Source organism: Sorex araneus, chromosome 3 (genome assembly GCF_027595985.1).
Source record: "Sorex araneus isolate mSorAra2 chromosome 3, mSorAra2.pri, whole genome shotgun sequence".
Taxonomy (NCBI): domain Eukaryota; kingdom Metazoa; phylum Chordata; class Mammalia; order Eulipotyphla; family Soricidae; genus Sorex; species Sorex araneus.
Genome location: NC_073304.1, coordinates 117,093,153 through 117,117,162, shown reverse-complemented (window position 1 = coordinate 117,117,162; position 24,010 = coordinate 117,093,153). Strand labels below are relative to the sequence as shown.

General features: G+C 43.3%; 1 protein-coding gene and 1 non-coding gene across 3 annotated transcripts in view; one reads left to right on the top strand and one right to left on the bottom strand.

Moving 5' to 3' along the window:
* The window catches only part of ADK (adenosine kinase), a 481,956-nt gene that overhangs the window by 12,223 nt on the left and 445,723 nt on the right, over positions 1 to 24,010 (top strand). The window contains exon 2 of one of the 2 annotated variants that reach the window (XM_055133313.1): positions 8,647 to 8,698. The exons of the other annotated variant lie outside the window; for it this stretch is intronic. The gene's annotated coding sequence lies outside the window, so the exon portion shown is untranslated. The remainder of the gene's footprint in view (positions 1 to 8,646; positions 8,699 to 24,010) is intronic. 2 annotated transcript variants of the gene reach the window in all.
* On the bottom strand, positions 10,436 to 10,565 carry LOC129403943 (small nucleolar RNA SNORA66). The gene has a single exon (XR_008629575.1). It is a non-coding gene; the product is annotated as a small nucleolar RNA SNORA66 (small nucleolar RNA).

The following is a 24,010-nucleotide window of genomic DNA, read 5'->3' as shown; positions in this document are numbered from 1 at the left end:
TGGTTGACCCTCCAGTTCTGTCTTTTCTATCAATACCTCCCTGATAGCCCAACCTCCTGGGAGACTCCATTGCTCTTGTTTGTACTTCACTCTGCTTTATTGCTCAAGTTTTAGCGTGTTGGTTGCTATTTGCAGTGAGGAAACTTGCTGAATAAAACTTAGTGCCTCATAACTAAATGCATTGTGACATAATGGCTCTATTTTTTTATTGAAGGGAAGGATTCTTAACTCCTTAAAGATGTTGGCGGGGCAGGAGCGGGGGCGGGGCGGGGAGCAAAGCCCTAGTCTGCAGGTAGAGAGCTTGCCTTCCATGGGTCCAACCTGGTTCCAATCTCTGGCACCCCATATGGGTGAAAAATGGATTTGTTTATTAGCTGTCATTTTGATCTCTTTGTAGGTGTTAGTAGATTTCTTACCTGAATGCATCTTCTTTGTACCTTGTATTTTTCTCGTCATTGCACAGGGAGGTTTTGTGCGAAATAAATCTGCTGCTGGTGAAGCGTTGAGACGAAATGCACTCCTACATTGCATTTCTGTTTCAAACTTACGAACTTTCATGTTTTCAAATGAGCTTTTGGAATGTAAGATTCTGTTTTTCCTCTTGGTTAATGAGTTCTTATTAAGACTGTTGGAAATAATTGGAAAGTTAAAAAGCTTAAAGGTTAGCAATACTGTTTTCAGCATATTATTTAACATGATGTAACCAGTGAATAATACCGCAGTATTGTCTTTGTCACACATTTGTTTCTTGACTCATCCAGGAAGGGTCACTTAAACAGAATAGCATAAGAATTACATTCAGCTGTCTTAGGTTTTTTCAAACTCCTTTAAGCTTGATACAGATGAAACATGAGCCCTGCGAGCTAAATAGGGCTTGTGTCGGGTGTAGGTGGGAGGGTGTGGGTGGTGGGAACCTAAGCATTTGAAAAAACAAATTGAGTTCAAGAAAAAGATTCCTTCAGAAAGAAACTTGAAATGTATCTGTTGCCTTTGAAATTAAAACTTGAACTTGTTTGTCTTTTGTTTTGGAGACACAGACTGAAGAAGTCTGATGTTCCTCTTAAAAAGGTAGGAGTTTTCCCAGAAACTGTTCCTGAGATCAGTTTTTCAGAAACAGCTGACATCTAAGTTAGTATTTTTAGGCCTTAGACTTGTGAAGGATTTAACCTGTAAAGCTGTGAAAGTGGTGCAGACTTACACTGTTGGCTATGTCTGTTCTCACACACCCCGTGTACTCACCGATTGGTTACATTTCAGCGTGGGATATCACGTTGATACACATTAAAGCATGCTGACAAAATTCTACTTTGGTTTCACTTAGTGCTTCTACATCTAAATATGCAGTACTGAATTGTTTAGAATTGAAATATTTCTCTGAAACAGTTACATTGGTAAAGCAAGGACATAGTACTTACTATTTTATATCATAAATTATATTTTAGGAAACCATATAAATAGTGCAGTGGTTAAGGCAGGTGACCCAGACTCGAACCCTGGCACCCACAGCAGCACCAGACGTTAGTCCTGAGCACAGCAGGATGTGACCCCGCCCCATAATATTTCAGCTAATAGATTTGTCATTTTTTTGGAAAGAAGTTTAAGTTCCTCACTTGGTAGGTTCAACTTCTTTGGGCATATTTATTCCTATAGTTGAATTCATAAGGGAAACAAACATGCAGAAAAATCCATTTTTCAGCTGGAGTGATAGTGCAGTGGGCAGAATGCTTGCCTTGCACGTGGCCTGGGTTCAAGCCCCAGCACCCCATACGGTCATTTCCATGAGACTGTACGGAGTAATCCCTAAGCATAGCTGGATATAGCTCAACCAAAAATACCCACATATTTCTAGATTTATCTGTAGCAATCCTTAGAATTTTGAGGGATCCTAAAAATCATTTTTCTTTAAAATTCAGTCACCATGAGATATAGTTACAAAGCTTTCATGAGTGAGTTTTAGTCATTTAATGATCAAACACCCATTCCTCCACCAGTGTAGCTTTTCTATCACCAGTGTCCCCAGCACCCCTCCCCTCTGCCCCTACTCCACCCCACCTCCTGCTTCAATGGCAATTTCCTTCTTACTTTCTACTTTTGGGCGTTATGATTTGCAATACAGATGCTGAGAGGCCATCATGTTTAGTCCTTTGTCTACGTTCAGCACATATCTCCCAGCCCAAGTGATCCCTCCAACCTTCATTGGTAGTGGTTCCTTCTCTATCCCAGCTGCCTTCTTCCCCAGCACATGAGGCAGGCTTCCAACCATGGACCAGTCCTCCTCGCCCTTGTCTCTACTGTCCTTGGGTGTTAGTCTTATAGTATGTTATTTTATATTCCACAAATGAGTGGATTTATTCTGTGTTTGTCTCTCTCTTTCTGACTCATTTCGCTTAGCATGATACTCTCCATGTCCATCCATTTATAGGAAAAATTTCATGACTTCATTTTTTTCTAACAATTGCATAGTATTCCATTGTGTAGATGTACCATAGTTTAACCAGTCGTTTGTTCTTGTGTATTTAGGTTGTTTCCAGGTTCTGGCTATTGTGAACAGTGCTGCAATGAAAATATAAGTGTAGAAGCAATTTTTTATTAAGATCCTGTGGTTTATAATGCTATTAATTTTCACATGCTATTAAGTTTGTCATGTGCATAATTCCAGCCATGCTATTAAGTTTCTTATAGGCATAATACCAACACCACACCCATCACCAGTGTACCCTCTTGCTCTCCCAGAGACCCCTGTTACCCCTCTTTCCCAAGGGTTCCCACCTCCCTCATTTGTATGGATCATTTCCCCCATTATAATGCCTTTGGACTTTTGTTGCTACCTTGCTGTGTATCTTTAAGTTTGAGGGAACTTTTGGAGGAGAGGTTTGGCCACACCTGGTGATGCCTGGGGATTACTCCTGGCTCTGTGCTTAAGGGTCATTCCTGGTGACACATGGTCCTTTCATAGTGTTGGGGTAGGTCACCTGAGGGCCAGCACTTTACCCCCTGTACAATCTTTCCAGCCGAAGAAAAATCTTAAGTTATTTTCACCTAGACTCCTACATTAGATTTTTCTTTATCATTCATCTCTTAGATAAAACACAAATTTTGGAGGAAGAGAACACTTTTGCACTGATGGACACACAAACACAAACAAAACACACAGAGACTGGAGAGATAACCAAGGGCTTAAGGTGTTTTGCCTTGTATACTGCTAACCTTGATTTGATCCTTCATCATCATCATCATCATCATCATCATCATCATCATCATCATCATCATCATTATCCCGTTGACCCTCGAATTTCTTGAGCAGTCTCAGTAACGTCTCCATTTGTCCTAGCCCTGAGATTTTAGCAGTCTCTCTTTACTTGTCTTTCCCAATGATGCCACATTAGAGGTTCTTTCAGGGTCAGGGGAATGAAACCCAGCATTGTTACTGGTTTTGGCATATGAATATGCCATGGGGAGCTTTCGAGGCTCCCATGCGGGCAGGAAACTCGGTAGCTTGCCAGATTCTCCCAGAGGGAGAAGTAGGCTATAAGGTGTTGTGTGGCCGCATGCTTCCGGGAGCTTGGTTTTATAGTCTCTGAATGTTGGCAGTTGGTGAGATTACATGGCGCCAGGGGCAGTCCGTGGGTGTGACCGCCTAGCTACGGGAGAATGGGGAATCTGGGCGGAAGCAATCTTGAAGGTCTCAGCCCCGGGTCCCACACAACTGGGTATCTCTGACGTTTCCTTCATGTGTGAGGCTCGTCCGAATGTGTGGAGAGGGGCCTTGAGCATGGCTGTGGCTAAGGCTCCGGAGTCTTTGGCCGAGGGAGCTCTGCTCGGGGCGGTGAGGGAAACTGAAGCCCACCCCCTTTGAGGGGCCCAGGGGAAGACAGCCAGGTGTGGGGCAAGAGACTCTGTGTCGCTCTCTTCCGGGAGCTTGGTTTGATCCTTGGTACCAGACACTGCTAGAAGTGAGTCCTACGCACAGAGCCATGGAGAAGTCTTGAACCAACCAGACAACAGAACCAACCTAGACAACACCCCCCTCCCCCACACACACACCTCCAGAACCTCTGACTTAATTTTGTTGGGCAAGATACTGCTTCTTTATACTTACAGTAGGTTATAGCCATTTCCTGTAAGAGCTCTGGTATTTCCACAGGCTGCTGGGAATACTGGTGGGAGTGTGGGGCAGGAGCCGGGGTGGATAGAGATGACTGAGTGTAAAGCTCCTTGTCAGGTCAGATGGTACCATTCAGAGCTGAGGCTTCCTGCAGGTTGTGGAATTGGGGGTGAGAACAGCAGATGCCTGAATCATCCAGATGTGGCTTTGAAACTACAGTGCAGAGTTTCCCGTGGTTTCTGAAGACTCTTTGAACATGCTTTAGTCTCTTTGTTATTGCTGGATGAGGTATTTCAAATCAGAATCTAATATTTATATTTTATTTAATTGAGAGAATTGAAACCCAGAGAGGTTAAGTGACTATTAGTCAGTTAATACAACTAATACCTTAGTTAAATATCGAAGGTAAGATCCCAAGTACTATTCTAGAACAAGAAATGAAGTATCAAATTTCTTTGGAAAAAAAAAAATGTTTTGTGGTACCAGGGATTAAGCCCTGGCCTCACACATGCAAGGTAGGTACTCGACTGCTGAGCCACATTGCTGGCCCCTCTTTGAAGCTTTGTTATCTTTAGGTTAAATGGATTTTTAAAATAATTAAATTGCCTACAGATACACAGTTACAAAGTTGTTCATCTTTGGGTTTCAGTCATACAATGTTCCAATTCCCATCTCTTCAACAGGGTATATTTCCCACCACCAATGTCCCCAGTTTCCCTCCAACCACCCTTTATCTCCCGGTCTACTTCTATGGGAGGTACTTTTCTTCTGTCTGTCTGTCTGTCTCTCACTCTCTCTGTCTCTTTCCTTTTGGGCATTATGGTTTGCAGTACAGGTACTTAAAGGTTATCATGTATATCCCTTTACCTTCTTTCAGCACTGAAGAGTCATATTTAACATGTTACTAGAATGTCACTGTCACTGTCATCCCGTTGCTCATTGATTTGTTCGAGTGGGCACCTGTAACGTCTCTCACTGAGAGACTTATTGTGACAGGGAGCTTATATCCAATGTGCACAGGTAGCTTGCCAGGCTCTGTCGCGCGGGCTTGATACTCTCGGTAGCTTGCCTGGCTCTCCGAGAGGGGTGGAGGAATCAAACTCGGTCGGCTTCGTGAAAGGCGAACGCCCAACTGCTGTGCTATCAAACATTTTCACTTTAATCCTCGCGAGAAGGCTGTCAGGTTATCTGTCCTCAGCTGAAAAGATCAAGCCAGAGAATTGAGGTGAGTATGACAGAGACAAATGGAGACACATTTGCACCCACTTGAGCAAATCGATGAACAATGGGATGACAGTGATGCAGTGATACTGTTTAGTGAGTACTCGTTTAACACTGACCCTCTGGCTCACATCTCGTGCTCTTCTTATATTGTGAAGATACACACTGAGAAGTTGTTTAAGTGAGTTCTGTACGTGCCAGATAAGCACACTATCTACAGACATTGTGTGGCAGTGTTTTTAGGAACGTGGTTTAGATATTTGTCTTTTTATTTTATTCAAATATTTGTAGTCCTTCTCCTGCTGCCTCAAGAATAAACATTCCCTCTTGGGATCAAATGAAATGTAAGCTTTGGGTTAACTTACTGAATTTGAATTTTGAGCAGATTTTGTTTTGTGAATAAAGGTGTTGGGTAAAGCAATTTTGCTTATGTTTAAGAGCTAAAATGGGGCTGATGAGCTAGTACAGTGGTTAAGGCACTGCCTGGAGCCCCCAGCCGTGGTTTGATCTCTGGTACCACTTGTGGTTCCCCAAGCCGAACCAGGAGTGAAGCAGGTGTGTGCCCTGCTCGCCCCCTCCCCTAAGAAAAGAGTTGAAATGTTCCTGTTTAGTGAACTGTTTCAAATATTTTTATTCATGTTGGAGATTTTACACTTTTCCCTTATACCTAAATTGAGTAATAAATTGAATCTTATGACTTTACAGCAGAGATTCTAAGATTGATTTGGCGTCATCATTCCTTTCTCAGAAAAAAAAGTACTCAGTGCTTTACTGGAAGTCTACTTTTTTTTTTTTTTTCTTGTGTGCTGGGGTGGGGGGCTGTGCTCAGGTTACTCTGGGCTCTGCTCAGGTATTACTCCTGGTGAAACTCCGGAAACCAGTATGGGGTGCTAGGGATAGGCCCTGGGTCAGCAAGGCAAGTGCCCTACCCACTGGGCCCTCTCCAGCCCCAAGTCTACCTTTGCTTAAAGAGCACACAAAAGTATCCCCTTCTGAACTTCCAGCTGAGACCACCAGGCCCTTCGTTCCAGCATCCATCTGGGGAGGGATCACACTCTTTGGGAAATACCGCCTTAAAGTCATACAGTACTGTAAGTGAGATGTCACTGTTCCTTAGCTGAGGAAGCTGGTTCTGAGAGCTTAATGTGCCAGAGATCACACAATGAATGAGTAAGATTTATGTTAGGATTCAAACCTGAATCTTTATTTTAATATTGGTAGTAGCTGCAATATTCAGCCATTACCTGAACAATGACAAGTATCCAAAGTGACTTCAAGGTTTAAAAAAAAAAGTCAACTAAATTTGTTTAGATAAACAGGTCCCTTCTAAAAGTGTTTCGCATTATGTACGAAACAATTTTCAGTAATCGTCTGAGAAGCTATTAATCTTTTAATATCTTTAATAATTAGAAATCTTATTAAGATGTTCTATGAGGTTTGAGATGGCAGTAATGAGAATTTATTTTCATTGAAAATGACATTTGGTCACCATTAGCCTTGGACTGCATGTCAGGAGGAAATAAAAATCTTAAAGAAGTGATGAAATGTTAAATTAACTCACTTTTCTCCCCAGGGCCAGAGATAGGACTCATCAGTGGAACACAGTCTTGTTTCTGAGAATTCTAGGTTCAATTCCCAGTACTGTCCACACACCTATGCCACTCTGCCTCCCCCCCAAAAAAAATGATAAATAAGGACCAGAGAGATACTACAATACAGCCTTCACATGTCTGACCTGGGTTCGATCCCTAGCACTCATATGGTCCCCTGAGCACCACCAACAGTGATCCCTGAGTGCAGAGCCAGAAGTAAGCCCTGAGCATTGGTGTGGCCCAAAAACAGACAAGCAAGAAGACAAAATCCAAAAGAGCAGGACTACAAGTTTCATTGTGAATTGAATAGTGACATTTAAAGACTTCAGTTTCATAGTGCTTGCTAAGTATAATATAATGGAAGACTCGGAAGGAAATACGGATTTGAAAAAAAGGTGGTGGTACAGAAGAGTGAGATGAAAAACAAGGTAGAGGTTGGAGAGATGGTACAGGACTAAGGCACTGCCCTCCCTTGTGGCCTATCTGAGTTCAATCCCTGGCCTTCCACATGGTTCTCTGAGCCCCAGGACTGTCCTTAGAACACAAAGCAGGGTGTAAGCTTTGAGCACTGCCAGGTGTGGCCCAGACAAAAAGGAGGAGAGGGACTGGAAGTCAGTACAGTTGGTGCTTGCCTTGCACATGGCTGACCCAGGTTCGAGCCCTAGCACCTTCCTTCTGTGGTTCCCCAAGCCGCTCCAGGAGTGATCCTTGAGCAGAGAACTAGAGGTGAGTCCTGAAAACAGCCAGGCGTGGCCCCAAGATAAAGATAAGAAATTTAATAGGGACATGCTTAATTCCTTGATGATTTTTAGCTACTTCTGCTTCCATCTAACTTCCAGTATCATCTGTCTTAGTTTTTCACTCAGCTCAGAGGTGTGTATGTGAATTTTTGAGAGACTTGCTGATGTGAACTCTGATATTCGTGGGCTGTTAGTATGGTGCAAGGAAAGAAAGATTTGGATTGGGAATCTGGAACTTGGTTCCTATTAAGGTTCTTGTTTAGATTTGTGTATGTGCCAGAGAAATGAGTCGCTCTCAAACTTCTCTTCTTTGAATCACCTAGAAAGCTTTTTAAATGCCTAATGTCTTTTAATATTCTTAATAACATAGTTGAGGGTCAGATCACAACCGTGAGTTTTAGAATGATTTTTGTTGTAAATTATGATACTTCAATACAAATGGTAAAGTGGAAAAAAAAACCTCTGAGTTCGCAGTCAACTTTGAGAACTGCTGGTATAGATTAAAATGCTTTCATACTGAATTGTCAATCAGTTTTGATCAGTGCAACTGGTATTTTTCTATAAAAGGGGGTCAGGGAGATTGTGCCAAGGTTAGGGCGCTTTCTTGCAGCTGACTCTTGCTCCCCCCTCACTCCCCCTTCCGCCCAGCACTCCAGGGTCACCCAAGCTCCACCAGGGATCACTCCTGAGCACAGAGCTGGGAATAGCCCCCAGGACCACACTCCAAATAGACCTATTTGCAGAAATGCACCTGACCACAGAAAAATCCCTCCCCTTCCCCCAAAAATAAGGCTCAGGAAATGTGGACAAGTGGCAAAGCACTCCCATGCCTGTGTAAGTTCCTGAAGGCGCTGCTGTTGTGGCTCTTGGTGCCCCCACCCCCACCCACTGCAGACTAGTCTTTGACTCCTTGATTATTGCAACTTAATGAAGGTAAAGAGGAGAAAAAAATATTTTGGGTTTTTTTAAATTTTTTTTTTTTTTTTAGCTACTACCTGCTGTGCTTGGGGGACCTATGGCGTGTTGGAGATAAAACTCAGGTGGGCTGTGTGCAAGGCAAGTACCCTTGCTATACTGTTGCTTTGGTGGAGGCGAGGTTCAGTAAATGGCAATAGAATATATGCAGGGACTGTGGTAAGGGTAGCTATTACTTTGTGAAAAATTGTTTCCTCTTTGGAAGCACATAGAATACTAGGTTACAGGTTGTGTTGTAAATTTCCACAGTGAAAGGCAAAATCTAGTACTTCAATAAAATGCTGCCAGGGAGAGAGTACATGGTTAGAATGTGTGCTTTGTATGTGTGGGACCTGGGTTTGGTCCCCAGTACCACTTACCCAGGCCCACCCCCTGGCACCACTGGATGTAGCCTGGGGAAGCCCTGCTGAGTATAACCTAGACCTAGTCAGCCAAGAGTTGCTAGGAGAGCCCCGGATGTACCCTGAGTGTGGCCTGGGAGCCCTCCCACATCCTCAGAACGAAACAGCAACAACAAACTGCCAGCCCCATCAGGGAGAGCCGGTGGGCTGGAGAGCTGGCGTGCCCCTGACAAACTCAGGCTTGATCGATTGCTGGTACTATCCATTCTTTTGATCTGCGCCCCAGAGCACTGCACAGAGTGCAGCCAGGAGGTTCTGGAGCCCTTGGGCACCTTTAGGGAGGACCCTCCCCCTACTCTGAAGGAGCCTGAAAACCATCTAATGAGCATCCCTGATGTCCAGAAGTCAGGCACAGCCTGGTGGGAGTCTTGGCCTGCCAGGACTCTGCTCTGTCTTTCTGGTCCATCCACAACCCTGCAGCCTGGTAGCTGAACCACTTTCATGTTCTGAGGCAGTTCGGGGCTTTGGGAGATGGGGCAGGAGCAGTTCCAGGACTGGCTGAATGTGGCCGGGCTTTGCCGCCACTGTCGTCTGGTCCAGAGGAGTCAGAGGCATGTCTGATCCACGGGGAAGGACCTGGGCTCTGGAGGGAAGGTTTGGAGAGGGGAGGGTCTCCCCAAGCATGTTTTAGGGTCCTGGGGCAGCTCAGCCACACTCGTCTCAGCTGAAGGGGCCCAGTGGTCTCGGCTTGGGCCCAGGAATATCTTGCTGCTCTGATGCAGCCAGGCTACTCCTACCACACTCATCCTCCAGTGCTTGGGCCCCGGTCTACCTGGTGAAGCCCAAGGGGCCCATATGGTGCCAGGCATCAATCTGGGCACATGTTGCTACCTTCCGAGCTTCCTCTCGGGTCCTGGAACGTTGACCATTGTCTAAGATCTTAGATTGTGACTATTTTAACTTTGCCATGACTATAGCAAACGAATTTTGTAATAACTATTATCTTAGAATTCTGTAAATACCTTTAGAACATGCTTGTTTGAAATCTTCCCACGCAGCCCCCGCCCCTATAGGGAAATATGCTTGTTTTGCGTTTCTCAATTCAGAATTTAGTTTCAGGTCTTCCTGCTCGTCTTCCGTGATGTGCTGATTTTATGCTTTTGAAGAAAGGATTTAAGGTCTGTGCAGGGCTGGAGAGAAAGAATAGCAGGGAAAGTGTTTTCTTTGCACGTGGCTGACCCAGTTTGATCCCCAGTATCACACATGATTCCTGGACCCCATCAGGAATGTACTCAGGGTACAGAGTTAGGTGTTAGCCCTGAGCATGTCAGGTGTGACCCGCAGACCAAGGGGAAGAAATCTGTGGGGTCTTAAGTTTGCTGCCTCATACTACATAAGAAGTGTTTTTACACTGTTTTACAGTTGCTGAAAATCGCATTTAGTTGTTTTTTTTTTTTTTTACCCTGTACTAGGATAGAATAGGCAACCTCAGTAAGATCTGAAGTTAATCCAGTTCTGTCACTGCAGTTACTGTAGCAAGCCTGGTTCCCCTCACATCTGCCGCATTTAGGTTTTAATTAATTCTCTTCAAGTGTAGTCAGTCTGACGCTCTATTTTTGTTGAAACCTGAGAGTATAACAAGGTCTTCTGTCTATTCTATCACCCTTTTCCCAGTCTCACTTCTAAAGAAAATAAAAATTGAATAAGGAAATCTTTTGGGGGGACTGGGGTGATAGTACAGCAGATAGGGCATTTGCCTTTCAAAAGGCTGACCCAGGTTCGATCCCCAGCATCTCACGATTCCTCAAGCACTGCCAAGAATAATCTTGAGTGCAAAGCCAACTCCCGAGCATCGCCAGGTGTGACCCCCACCCCCCTCAAAAAAAAAACAACGAAAGGAAGCTCCAGTTTTTTCCTCTGTATAACATTGATAATAAAGCACCCCCAAAAACAGTTATTGCATGTTTCAGTGGGAAAGCACTTCAGGGCTATATATATAGCTCTGCTCCTGGCACACTGGGAGTGCCAGCCAATTTCACCTATTATTCTATTTCCATCCACGGCTGCTGGCAGCTGACTGCCCTTAGAATGGTTCACCTTTTAGGTGTTGTTCAAATGAAACTGCATAGAGAGTTCTGGACATTTATTTTTAGCCTATCAATAAGAAATGGTAGGGGCACTTTGGAGCAAGAGAGACTCGAAAGCAAAATGTGTTTCTCTCTTCACTGATGACGTCTCCCGGAACACAGTCTTCTGAACGCTCGTCATTGATCTCAGGAAGTAGCAGCACTGTTTAACCAGTAGAGTCCAAACTTAGCCAATTTTGCCCAGAGTCTAGGAGTTACTTTCGATTTTTCTTTCTTTTCCTGAGTTTGTCATATCCAATTGGTCAGCAAGTCAGTGTGTTTCTTATCTCAAAGTAGTTCATCTTCTATGTCCACCCTAACTTTATGGTTCAAAACAGTTATTTTTTCATCATGCCATAACTGTAATTGTTATCTAATTTGACCTTTTTTCTCTTCTGCATCAATAATCTATTCTGGGCTCTCTCTTCTATGGAGAGTACCCCAAACTATTTACTTCACATACAGATATACAAACACCAAGATTTAAAGAGATACTCCTCATGATATCCTCATTTGTATTAACACAGCTAGACAAGCAATGATGAACACCCCTCCCTCCAAAAAAATAAACTGGGGGCATAGAGAATCAGCGCAATGGGCTCTGCATGTCAGAAGCCCAGGTTTAGTGGCTCCCTGAGCACCACAAGGCACAACCCCCGAGCACAGAGCTAGGAATAGCTCCCAGTGCCATGAGGTATGGTAGAAAAACAACAGAGGAAAGAAAAAAGCAAGCAAATACAAAATTACTAATATTTTCTGTTTATTCCTGTTTGAATCAGGACTTGGAGGCCAGTAAAATATTCCAATCTACTCACTCATCCTTGCTTCTGCCTTCTCTTCATACGTAGTCGGGGTACAAGGTTTGCGTGTTCACTGGACATAGGGCAATGAACCCCTGGGTTCAGGAGACAAAAGGTTGCCTCCTATTAGCAGTGTCGTGGGAGTTAGAGATAACGCCTTTTAAGAAAGGGAGCTGGCAAATGACGGCATGCTAAGGGGAAGCACTCGTGGCTGTCAGCTCTCCCTTTCCGCTGGATTGGGAGGTCGCCAGCATCTGCACACCCACATTCAGGGGGCATTCTTCTTATAAACCCCAAGCTTCATGGCTCTGAAGTTAGGCTGGTAAGTAGGAAGTGAGGAAGTCCAGGACTAGTTCCAGGGAGATGCAAGGGCTTTGTTCCTCACCAGTTTTAAATCAGCTGGATGGGAGAGCTTGGAAATCTTAGCATGGAAATCTTGAAGCAAAGAAGGAAAATTCGGGATCTTAAGTTTAGTTTTATAGGCATATGACAAACCTCAAAGACTAGAACTTGATATAGACAAACAGAACTAGAATCTAACATAGACAGCGCTACAAATGTAATTTTTCTCTCTGCAGTCACTGTTCATCTATTTCCCCCAAAGATAATCATAGTCAACTTAATTTGTTTGCATGAAACTTAGTCTGACTGTATAAAGGAACTCATTTTAAGATTGCTGGAAGTTGTCACAAATGTCAGTAAAGTTCTCTTCAAATGTAACATTTTAGTCTAAGCCTTGGTAATACAACTAGAGTGCTTTTGGTAATATAACCAATTGGGTTATGAGGAAAATTGATTCTTACCGAACAGATGTGTATAAGCAACTATGTTGTCATGAAATCTCAGATGTTTTCAGATACTAAAGAGATCAGGAAGGGATTAAAAAAAATAATTTTGTACCTTCATTTAAAAAGATGTACTTTAGTTTCCTGCCATAGTGGCAAACTGGGGGTAGGGCATGGAAGGAAGGAAATTTGGGACATTGGTAGTTGGAAATATACACTATTGGAATATCATGAGCAACTTTGTAACTGTGTATCTGGTATCTTGTGATTTCATTGAAAATAAATAAGTGAAAATGCTACAATGAATTCTAAAAAAATTAACAAAAGATATACTTCAGTAAATTATTCTAAGTCATGATAAAAGTTTTCCTAAAATCTGTGAAAACAAAACCTTACAGGACTAACAATATTTTAAACAAAAACTCACAAAAATGGGGGCTGGTAAGATAGTACAGCGGAAAGGGTGCTTGCATGATGGGTCACTCACGTGCTCCTAGGAGTGATCTGAGTGTAGAGCCAGGAGTAAGCCCTGTGCACCCCCCACCCAAACCGGAAATATCACAAGTCATAATCACCCTTAGCAGTTTATTCAGTATTATGTAATTTTTTGTGATGAGTTCAGTTTTCCTTCAGTTCTGGAAATTCTTTAAAAAAATTTTTTTTGTTGTTGTTTTGCTGTTTTTGTTTTGGAGACATACCTGACAGTGCTCATGGGTTTTGTGCTCAGAGATCACTCCTGGTGGGCTCTGGAACAATATGGTGTACCAGGGATTGAACCCAGGCAGGCTGTGTGCAAGGCAAGTACCCTACCTGCTGTACTATCACTTTGGCCCCAGCTATGGAAGCTGTGGAGTTCAGGTTCGTGACCTTCAAGTTAACAAAACCCTGCAGTTTTGAATCTGAAAACATCAGAGTGGGGGGCCACAGAGATAGCAGATAGGTTAAGGGCTTAGACACAGTTGCTCGTGTGCTCTGCCCCCAGCTCACCAGGAACCATTGATGGGGGGCCTCCAAGCCTACTGAGTGCTACTGGGGAGCTGTCCCCCCAAAGAAACATACTCGAGTAAAATAATAACTTTTACAAATGGTAAAAGACAAAAAAATGGCCATGGCTTAGGACCTGAGACATAACACAGTTTTTGAGGCACTTGCCTTGCATGCGACCAGCCTCCAGTCACTCACTCAGCTCTGGTGGGAGGGCAGGTCACCTGGCTATGAGTGGGGACCAGGTGATGTCTGGGGTGAAATCCGGGCTTTCTGTGTGCAAAGTCTGCATGTGCCCAGCCCATTCAGCTATGTGGATGAAAGCCTTTTTTTTTATTTAATTTTTTTATTTTTATAAAGTTGCTCACAATATTTGATTACATTTGATATTCAAACACCAATCCTACCACCATTACACCTCCCCACCACCATATTTTGGATGTTTCCATCCTGAACCCCAACCCCTGCCCCCAAGGCCGAACCAAAATAACTTATTTTGCATTGCTTGTTATGAATAATCCACTAAAAATGATCGAAAAAAGGTTTCTTCGAGGAAAGTGTGTGAAGATTGTTGTATTTCACCCAAGAGCCATTAAGCCCTTCTATAAGAGATTAATAACATGTTGTTAAAGGTTGAACCTTGTGTGTCTGTATAAATATATTTCTCCCTAAGATTGGTTGCCTTCTACTTTAAGCCCCATTAAATTTGGTGTGCTACTCTTGCTATATTATTGGTGTGAAGTATAAGATGTCTAGGAATAGATTATCACTCCTAGGTGAGGCCCATCTGAGTATGTGAAGAGTGGCTGTGAGCCTGGTGGCAATTGAATTCTGGAAGTTTCTGGCTGCTGGGGCTGGCTTCGTTGGGGCGGGGAGGGGCCTCACTCACCCGGCTCCAGGGTGCCCTGAATGAAACAGCCTGGTGCTGGGTCCGATGGCATGGCTATGTCATCTGGAATGGAAGCTTTTCAAAGTTTTTTATATTCCTTTGTAAAATGACTTAATTTAGAATTTGACTTTGGGGGGCTGGAGCAATAGCACAGCGGGGAGGGCGTTTGCCTTGCACGCTGCTGACCCGGGTTCGATTCCCAGCACCCCATATGGTCCCCTGAGCACCGCCAGGGGTAATTCCTGAGTGCAGAGCCAGGAGTGACCCCTGAGCATCGCCAGGTGTGACCCAAAAACCAAAAAAAAAAAATTAAAAAATAGAATTTAACTTTGGGAAAGTTTATTAAAAAAAAAATCAAAAAAGGTTTCAAAAACTTTTTTTCTTGACGGGGGCTTTAGACTTACTTCTGACTCTGCACTCAGGAATCACTTCTGGTGGGCAATGGGACCATATTGGATGCAGGGGATAGAACCTGGGTCGGCCGTATGCAGAGCAAACACCCTTCCTGCTGTTCTGTTGCTCTGGACTTGGTTTTGAAACTTTGGATCATATATTACAGGGCATTATGAAGTATGCATCCAATCATCTGTTAATTCGGAGGGACAGAGGCCTCTAGGCAGATACAGACAAATCATATTTTTAAAACAAAATCCAAAGCAAAAAGAAAAGGTCATAGTTTATTTTGTTTACGAGCCACACCCAGGGGTGCTCAGGGCTTACTCCTGACTCTGCACTCAGGGGTCACTCCTATTTGGTGGAGCTCAGGGGACCATACGTGGTACCCAGAATAGAACTGTTTCAGCTATGTGAAAAGACAGGCACTAATGTACTGACGCCAATTACGTAGTTTTGAGAAACGTAGAAAACACCGATGTGGCCAGGGAGACAGCTCAGGGTGGTCCAGGCCTGACTTGGAATATTTGCTCCATGTGGCCCTTCAGCACTAAGCAGCTGTGACCCTGGGGAGCCCGGGAGAGCCCCGGCACAGGCCTCAGTGGCCTGTTCCTCTGTGCTGAGACCTGTTGGGAGTGACGCTAGCCAGGCCTTAACATTTCTGGGGAGACCCTTATTAAAAAAAAGAAATAGCACCTTGTTTTCCAGAGTAATCAGATATTTAATGAGGGCAACAGGAAACGTGATAAAGCACAGTCAGTGTTCTTTGGCAGATTGTTCGGAAGGTGAAGAACCTTTCACAGTCTGTTATCAAAAGTAGACCAAAGTCCGAGAAAACTGTTATTTTAGCAGAAGAAAGATCTCAGTTTATGTAAGTGCCCTCTTTTGATATTAAGGTTTAATTTAAAAAACATTTAGGGGCCTGGAGTGATAGCACAGTGGTTAGGGCATTTGCCTTGCACTCGGCTAACCTGGCTTCGATTCCCAGCATCCCATATGGTCCCCTGAGCACTGCCAGGGGTAATTCCTGAGTGCAGAGCCAGGAGTGACCCCTGAGCATCGCTGGGTGTGACCCAAAAAGCAAAAAAATAAAATAAAAAGCATTTATAATATATTCAGTACTGATTTTATTTTTTGGAGGGGGGCATTGCTGGTTGTGTGCATTTTGGGTTACTTCCAGGGGTGCTCAGAAGCTGTTCCTGGGGCCTGCAGGATGTGTGGCAAATGTCTTAACTCCTATCTCACTCGCCCAAATCTATTTAGTCTTAACTGGACTGGTCACATCAAATTTCTATCTCAAGATTTCTTTTCCAGGGCCGGAGCAGTGGTACAGTGGGTAGGGTGCTTGCCTTGCACACACCCAAACAGGGCAATCCCTGGTACCTCGTATCATTCCCGAGCCCTACCAGGAGTGATTCCTGAGCACAGCCAGGAGTAACCCCTAAACACTGTCTGCTATGGCCCCAATTCCTCCCCCACAAAAAAATTTTCTTTTCCACAAACTTTTTATTTCTTTCTCTTTGTACATTTAGATTTTATCATATATTTATTTCTTTTCATTCTGATATAACCAACATCATCTCAGGATAAAATTGCCCTCTTTTTCCTCAAAATACTGCTTTTCCATTTCTTCTATTTGTAAAAGACACTTTACTTTCCTTGTTTATAAGGGTATTTTCCTTAATTTTTTCAGTAGCTTAAATATCACACATTAGGAATTTTTGACCCTAAAAGTCCTAATTTCAAGTGAAATTAAAGATGACTACAATTGTAGACTGTTGCCCACACACATTCTTTGGGTTGGCAGACATACAAATATTTTTAGTTTCTAGAAGTATATTCTTTTCACAGTAAACTTTCCACTGTGACATAAAACATTTTTACTAGTATGCCTAGGTATTTTAAATTTTTTTCTGTAGTTAGAAATCAAAGAAAGAATAGATAAAGCTAAACAGTTGGGGCTAAAGTACAGTGGATCCCTGGCACCCCATGTGGTCCATCAGGTTTCACCAGGAGTGACCCCTGAGCACCCTGCCAGGAGTAAGCCTTGAGCACTGCTGGGTGTGGCCCCAAAAGAGATAAAAAAGGCAACTTTAAAGGTTTAAAAGTAACCAAGGTTTTTTTCTTTCTTCTTCTGGGCCACACCTGGTGGTGCTCAGGTCTTCCTCCGGACTGCCCCAGGGAGCATTCCTTTGTGCAGGGGGCCAGCTCAGGTTCGGCAGCCTGCGAGCAAGGCAAGCGCCCTGCCTGCTGTACTATTTCTCCAGCCCCGTACCCAAGGATTTTGGAAACTGTTTTCAGAACATACATGAAACCCAATGACTGGAAAGCTGGAGAATCCAGAGCCTCTTGCCTGGCTGTGGCCATGGTGGTGGCAGTCCTGGTTTGAACCCTAGCACTGCCAGGAGTGGCTCTGACACTGAATAACCGTTTGACTTTAGAGAGTGTGTTTAGATTACAAAAGCTTGGACATCAGACAGAATCATCCTCCTGAGTTCTTTTTCTTTCCTTGACTTTGTTTGTTTTGGGGCTACTCCTGGCATTCTTTGGAAAATCAGATCCAGACCCCCATAGAAGCTCCAGTCCTTGTTGCGATCTCCCCTGGACTCCAAGATATTTTTCTTGATTACAGATTTTTGTAATAGAATAATACAAATTCACTTGTTGAGTAAAGACAGGTGGAATAAAGGTTGTTATTCTGCATTGTACTTAATACTGCTGAAGTCCTGCCTTTATTTATTAAACCAACAAACTTACCATAGCTCTTATTTACTAAGGATTTTTGCTGAGCTTGTAAGTGGCTCGCTTACCGCATGGCTGGCATGTGTGAGGCCCTGGTTTAATCTCTAATACAAATGAAAAAAAATAAAGAAAAAAATTAATCCTAGATAATATTAACTTCAAATTTTTGCATTAGTTTCTATACTTTCAAGACTTTTAAGTACCCTTAATTTATACTGAATGCTTAATTTGAATGCAACTAAATGAGCTCTTTACAGAGTAATTTTGACAATACCATCTGGCAGTAGAAAATAACCATCATATATGCTCACACACATATGCATGTAGACAGATGAGAGACCTGACGGTTAACAGTGGTTTACATGAGTGTACGTGGTTTCTTTCAGGAACTTCAGAGATCTTTAATTTTCATTGGCTTCTGAAGTGAACTTTCAGGGAAGCTATTTTGGTATTTGGAAGACTTAGAAACCTTCATACCAATTAAAATAAGTATCACTGTATTTTTGTTCAATTTGAAAACCCCTGCTTTCAAGTGCACTCCTGAAATGATCTCCTCTAACTACTCCTGGCAGTGGCCATTATCTCTCTAGTGCTCACTTTCCCTGGTGCTGTGTCTACAGTCCTCTTCAGTCAGATCCGGCCCAAAGGGCTGCAACCCACATTTCTATCTAGCAACACAGTTAGCGATATAAGTTCTCAGGACACAAAATAGTAATGAGATTTTCACCATCTTTGTAGATTTTAAGAGCTTCTGGTACCACAGTTTTTGGACAAAGTAAGCAGCTACACATTCATGACTCCAGAATTTAAGGATCCCATTTTTGTTCTTTTTCGGGCTGCACTTAGCTGTGCTGAGAATCACTCCTGAAGGTCCTTGGAGCACTATACGTTATGCCAGGGATTGAACCCAGGTTGGCTGCATGCATGGCAAGAAAGCTCTTCACTTGCTGTCCTAGTTCTGTCCTTTGTTCTCCAAGAACCAAAGTGACACCCAAAAGTAGTGTACCACTGGGTTGGGGATTGTGATTCCCCCCCCCCTTCCCTTTTATTGTTGTGCTATCCAAGGATTACACATGTGTTTGTGGTGCTTGTACATGCTTTATTGTATGCACTGATGGTTGTATCTATTGTGGTATCGGGGATCCCAGCAGTGCTGGGTAGTATTGAAGATCCTGTTCTCAGCCAGGCATGCAAGTAAGGCAGGTGCTCCACTGGTGAGTCACAATTCCTGGTCCAAGATGTGTGTTATAGTGTATCTTTTTGTGCAGAAATTTTAAGGCTTGCAAGAGCCATGTTCAGTCCAAGCTGCTCAGTTTATCCTGTCCTGTGCATTTTCCTGAGGTTGTGAGGGGCCAATTGTTTTTTTATAGGTTTGAACCCGTGTCCACAGTTTTGTCCCTTTTGTCTTGTTGAGAGCCCTACTAGTGACAGCTTTTTTCTGTTTACGCCAAACCTGACACTGGACCTATTGCAGCTTCCGCCAGCCCCAGCTCAGCTCTCACTGTGGGACCTTGGACTGGGGAAGGGACTGAACCAGCTGACGTCAGCAAACGGGCTCAATGGACTGGGCCTTCCACAGGCTGCCTCTACATGGATATTGAGAGAGTCAAGGGCTGGGAGTTTCTATCAATTCATTCTGGTTTGAAGTAAAATTAGGGCGCGGGGTCTGTGCAGCAGTGCCGGCTAGCCTAGGCCGACTCCCTAGGTTGGAAAGCACTGCGGATTTGGGACTTGAGGGAAAGGCAGTGATGGAGCTTAGAACCAAGAGAAACATGCTTCTGGTTCTTAGAAAGGGTGAGGAAAACAGGAGAGCCCAAGGAGGAGCCCTAGTCCCAAGCCTACATTTCTCTTTGCTCCTGAAGTCGCCAGAAGCTTTCCTTCGGATCCCGAGATAACTGTCCCCCAAGTTAAAAACAACACTCAATTAGTGTTGGATGAGTCATTCATGAAGTAGCTTCCCTCTTGAGCAGAAAGGAGCACTGAACAACTGGACAAAATGGAAGGCCTCTAGAAGCAGGATGCAGTCACGGAAGCAGGAATAGTTTCTGACCTGGTTCTGTTTCTTTCGGGGGGACAGAAAGGGTCTATACAGCACATATATCATTATTGCTGATTAGGAGATTCTAGCTACTAGGTTAAAAGCCTCTTTTCTGGGAGATGCTGAAACTACAATTAAGTTACTAATTAAATAATTCTTGATTTGTGGATGTGTGACTTAGCACAGGTAATTCCATTTGGGGGCTCTTGTCTTCTTTTTATATGTTCTTGGCAGTATAAATAGTTGAGAAGCAATGTTGTCCTGTACTTTCAGAGAGGAGGATTTTGAGTTTTAGAGAGTTGTGGTTCATTGAAAATAAAGAAGCACAGTGTAGGTGTGCCTGAGAGAGTTTTGCTAAAAATTCTGACTAAATGAAGTTCAATCAATCAAATGTTATAATCCTCAGATTCTCCTGGGAGATAAATTGTCAGGTTCCATTTAGATTGTATTCTGTTTGAATATGTAATTTTAAAGTGAAATGCGACATGACTTTATAGATAACAATTGAAATAAAAATAGTAGATTTCATATCTTCTGGGGAAAAATGCTGATACATTTAGCAATGGTTTTTTAAAGGATGTCCATAGCAAAAACTAAAATTGTTGGATGTACTTTATGTTTTAAGATGTATCAACTTTCCACATCCAAAAAAAAAAAAAAAAAAGCAACCGGTGTTGGCGAGGATGTGGGGAGAAAGGGACTCTCTTCTTCACTGCTGGTGGGGATGCCGACTGGTTCAGCCCTTTTGGAAAACAATATGGACGATTCTCAAAAAATTGGAAATTGAGCTCCCATTTGACCCAGCAATACCACTCCTGGGAATATATCCCAAAGAGGCAAAAAGGTATAGTAGAAATGACGTCTGCACTTGTATGTTCATTGCAGCACTGTTTACAATAGCCAAAATCTGGAAAAAACCGTAGTGCCCAAAAACAGATGACTGGTTAAAGAAACTTTGGTATAGCTACACAATGGAATACTATGCAGCCTTTAGAAAATATGAAGTCATGAAATTTGCATATAAGTGGATCAACATGGAAAGTATCATGTTGAGTGAAATGAGTCAGAAAGAAAGAGAAAGACATAGAAAGATTGCACTCATCTGTGGAATATGAAGTAGAAGAATGGGAGACTTAACACCCAAGAGTAGTAGAGATAGGAACCAGGAGGTCTGCCCCACAGATTGGAAACTGGCCTCACATGCTGGGGGGAAAGGCAGCTGAGATAGAGAAGGGAACACCTAGCAGAGAATGTTGGGAGGACCCACTCGGGTTGAAAGCTGCATGCTGAAAATAGACTATAGACCGAACATGATGGCCACTCAGTACCTCTATCGCAAACTACAACATCCAACTGGAGAGAGAACAAAAGGGAATGCCCTGCTGCAGAGGCAGGGTGGGGTGGTGGGGGTTGGAGTGAGGGTGGTGGGAGGGATACTGGGAACATTGGTGGGGGAGAATGGGCACTGGTGGAGGGATGTAAACGAAATGCAGACATGTAAGTTCATGAGTTTGTAACTGTACCCCATGATGATTCACTAATAAAAATTAAAAAAAATTAGATATTACCTCAAAAAAATGTATCAATTTAACATTTTAAAAATTATTGAATAAAACTTCAGTTTTTTTGATAAGAATGTTACACTTATTGAATAAATTTTTTATCGAATAAAAACGTTTCATTTATTGAGTAAAAATACATAATGAGATACAAAGTTGTTTATGACTGAGTTTCAGTTGTACAGTTTTTGAGCACCCATCCCTTCACCAATGTCCACTTAAAGCAAATCAGCGTTTGGAGCCTGGAGCCATCAGAGTACGTGGGTAAGATGTTTGCCTTGCACATGGTCAACCCATGTTTGATCCTTGTCATTCCAGATAGTTTCCCAAGCGCCGCCAAGAGTGATTCCTGAGTGCAGAGTCAGGAGTAGCCCCTTAGCCTTACTGGGTGCGGCCCCCAAACAGACAAAAAAATTCAACATTTTAGAGTGCAAGTGGGTTGTTTTTCTTTTAAGTCCTGAAACTGAGCGACCGTGAGTGGCAGAGCACTTGCCTAGTACTTGCAAGGCTCCAAATTCGAGCTCCTGAATGGGTCCTCCACCCGCAGCAGCAGAGTGGGGCATAGCCCCAGTTTTGTGCTCCCCCAGTTGAATCACTGGAATTACTAAGTTACAGAGTTACTCATGATTGGGTTTCAGTGCAGTGTCCAACATCGGTCCCTTCACCAGTATCCACTTCCCTCAGCCAATGCCCTCTGTTTCCCTCCTGCCCCCCAGCCTGCCTTTTTGGCAGCCACTTTGCTTCTTTTTCTTTTCAGGCACTGTGGTTTTCAGCACCGTCACTGATCGTGAATCATGCAGATCACTTTACCTTTTATCAGCACCCAGTCCTCCTCCAGAGTGACCGCTGCCCCAGTCCTTGTCATGGTCCCTCTCCTGACCTGTCCTCTCCCTGCCATGACAAGCTTCCACTCCGTGGAAAGATGTTTGCTTTGCACGTGGTCAAACCCGTATTTCATCTTTTTCATCCCATTATGGACCAGTTCTCCTGCTGTTTCTATCTGGGCGTGAGTTATCTCCTGACTATATTTCTTTAGGTGCGGAAACTGTTGACCTTCTTGTTAAGTCTAGGATTTAAATTCTCATCTCCATATGCACCAGAATTCTTCCATCCTTTTATACCTGCATGCTGGTCCTATATGTTCTAAGCAGGGCGGTAGGCCAGTGGTACCGGCCTTGTACACCCCTGGAGAGCCGTGGGCCAGTGTTGAATGCTGCTTTCCACAAAGGCATGCTACTTGTAGTGGGAAGACACATCTTCCTGAATTTCTCTTTAGGGAGTATTTTAGAGCTTGCTTTAAGAATATTATTTTCGCAGATTTTACTTTACCTTGAATTGAGGAGAACACATCTTTTGTGTTGTCTGGGGCCTGTAGGGCCTGCAGTGCTCAGCTTGAGTTTTCCATACAGATGTGGCAAAGGCTTAACCCCTGTACTATCTCTCCAACCCTGGGAACTATTTTAGCTTATTATTTATTTACTTATTTGTGTATTTGTTTACTTGTTTTTGGGTCTGGGGCCACGCCTGGCAGTGCTAATGGTTTACTCTTGGCTCTGCCCTCAGGAATCACTCCTGGAAGGGTTTTGGGGAACTATATAGGATTCTGGGGATCAGGCTTTGATTGGCCACACGCATAGCAAGCTCCCTACCCGATGTACTAGCTCTCCACCTCCAGGAACGTATTTTTAAATAACGTGCAGGGAATGTCACAATCCTTATGGTGTTGTGACAGCTGGTTCCCCAAAGGCTATGCAAAGCTTCTAAAAGTGCTATTTATGCCTTACACTTCTGTTAGGATGTAAAATTAACCAAGAAAATCATAAAGACATCTTATTTTTGTTATTTTTGTCTTAAGGAATCTTTATACATGAGATAAACCCAGTTTCAATAAAAATAAGTAGTTGAAATAAACTTATTTTGAATATCAAAACCTTACATATGTAAAACTTCATGCATGCAAGGCAAGTGCTCTTGCAGTGAGCTACATCCCTGGCTCAGAATAAGATAGTTTTGGGTCAAGGCCTGAGAGTGGGCAGGGCTTACCTTGGATATGGCAGACCAGGGTTCAATCCCCAGTGTTCCTAATGGTCCTCCAAGCACTGCTAGGAGTAATTTCTGATTGCAGATCCAGGAGTAACTCCTAAGCATGCCAGGTGTTGCCACCCCCTCCTTCCAAAAGAAACAAAGGTAGTTTTGAGACGTGAGCAATAGTATAGCAGCTATGACTTGGGGAATCATTTGGAGTGCTGGTATTGAACCCAGCCTGGCGATGTTCAAGGCAAATGCCCTCCTTGCTGTATATCTCTCTGGTCCCCAAACTGGTTATGTGTGAAGAGGACTTTGTTCTTATATTAGTCTTGAAGATTATTAGGGTAGGTCCTCATAACTTACTATGTTGTCTGGAGGTTAACTCTTTGGGGTTAGTTATCTCTTTGTCATTTATTTATTCATGCAGAATAACCATATGAATAAAGTGGATGGCATACTTATCTACCTTTCTAGAAGCAAATTATTCTGACTCAATTCTGAATCATTGATTCAGCTATTTAAATTGTAAGATGTTAATGAAGGTTAAAAATTTCAGCTTTTTCTAAGGTGAAAAGAATTACTCTGAAATAAATATCTTTTTGTTGTGTTTTGTTTGGGGGCCACAGCTGTCTGTGCCCAGGACTTTCTCCTGGCTCTGTGCTCAGGGATTCCCTCCTTGTGGTGCTCAGGGG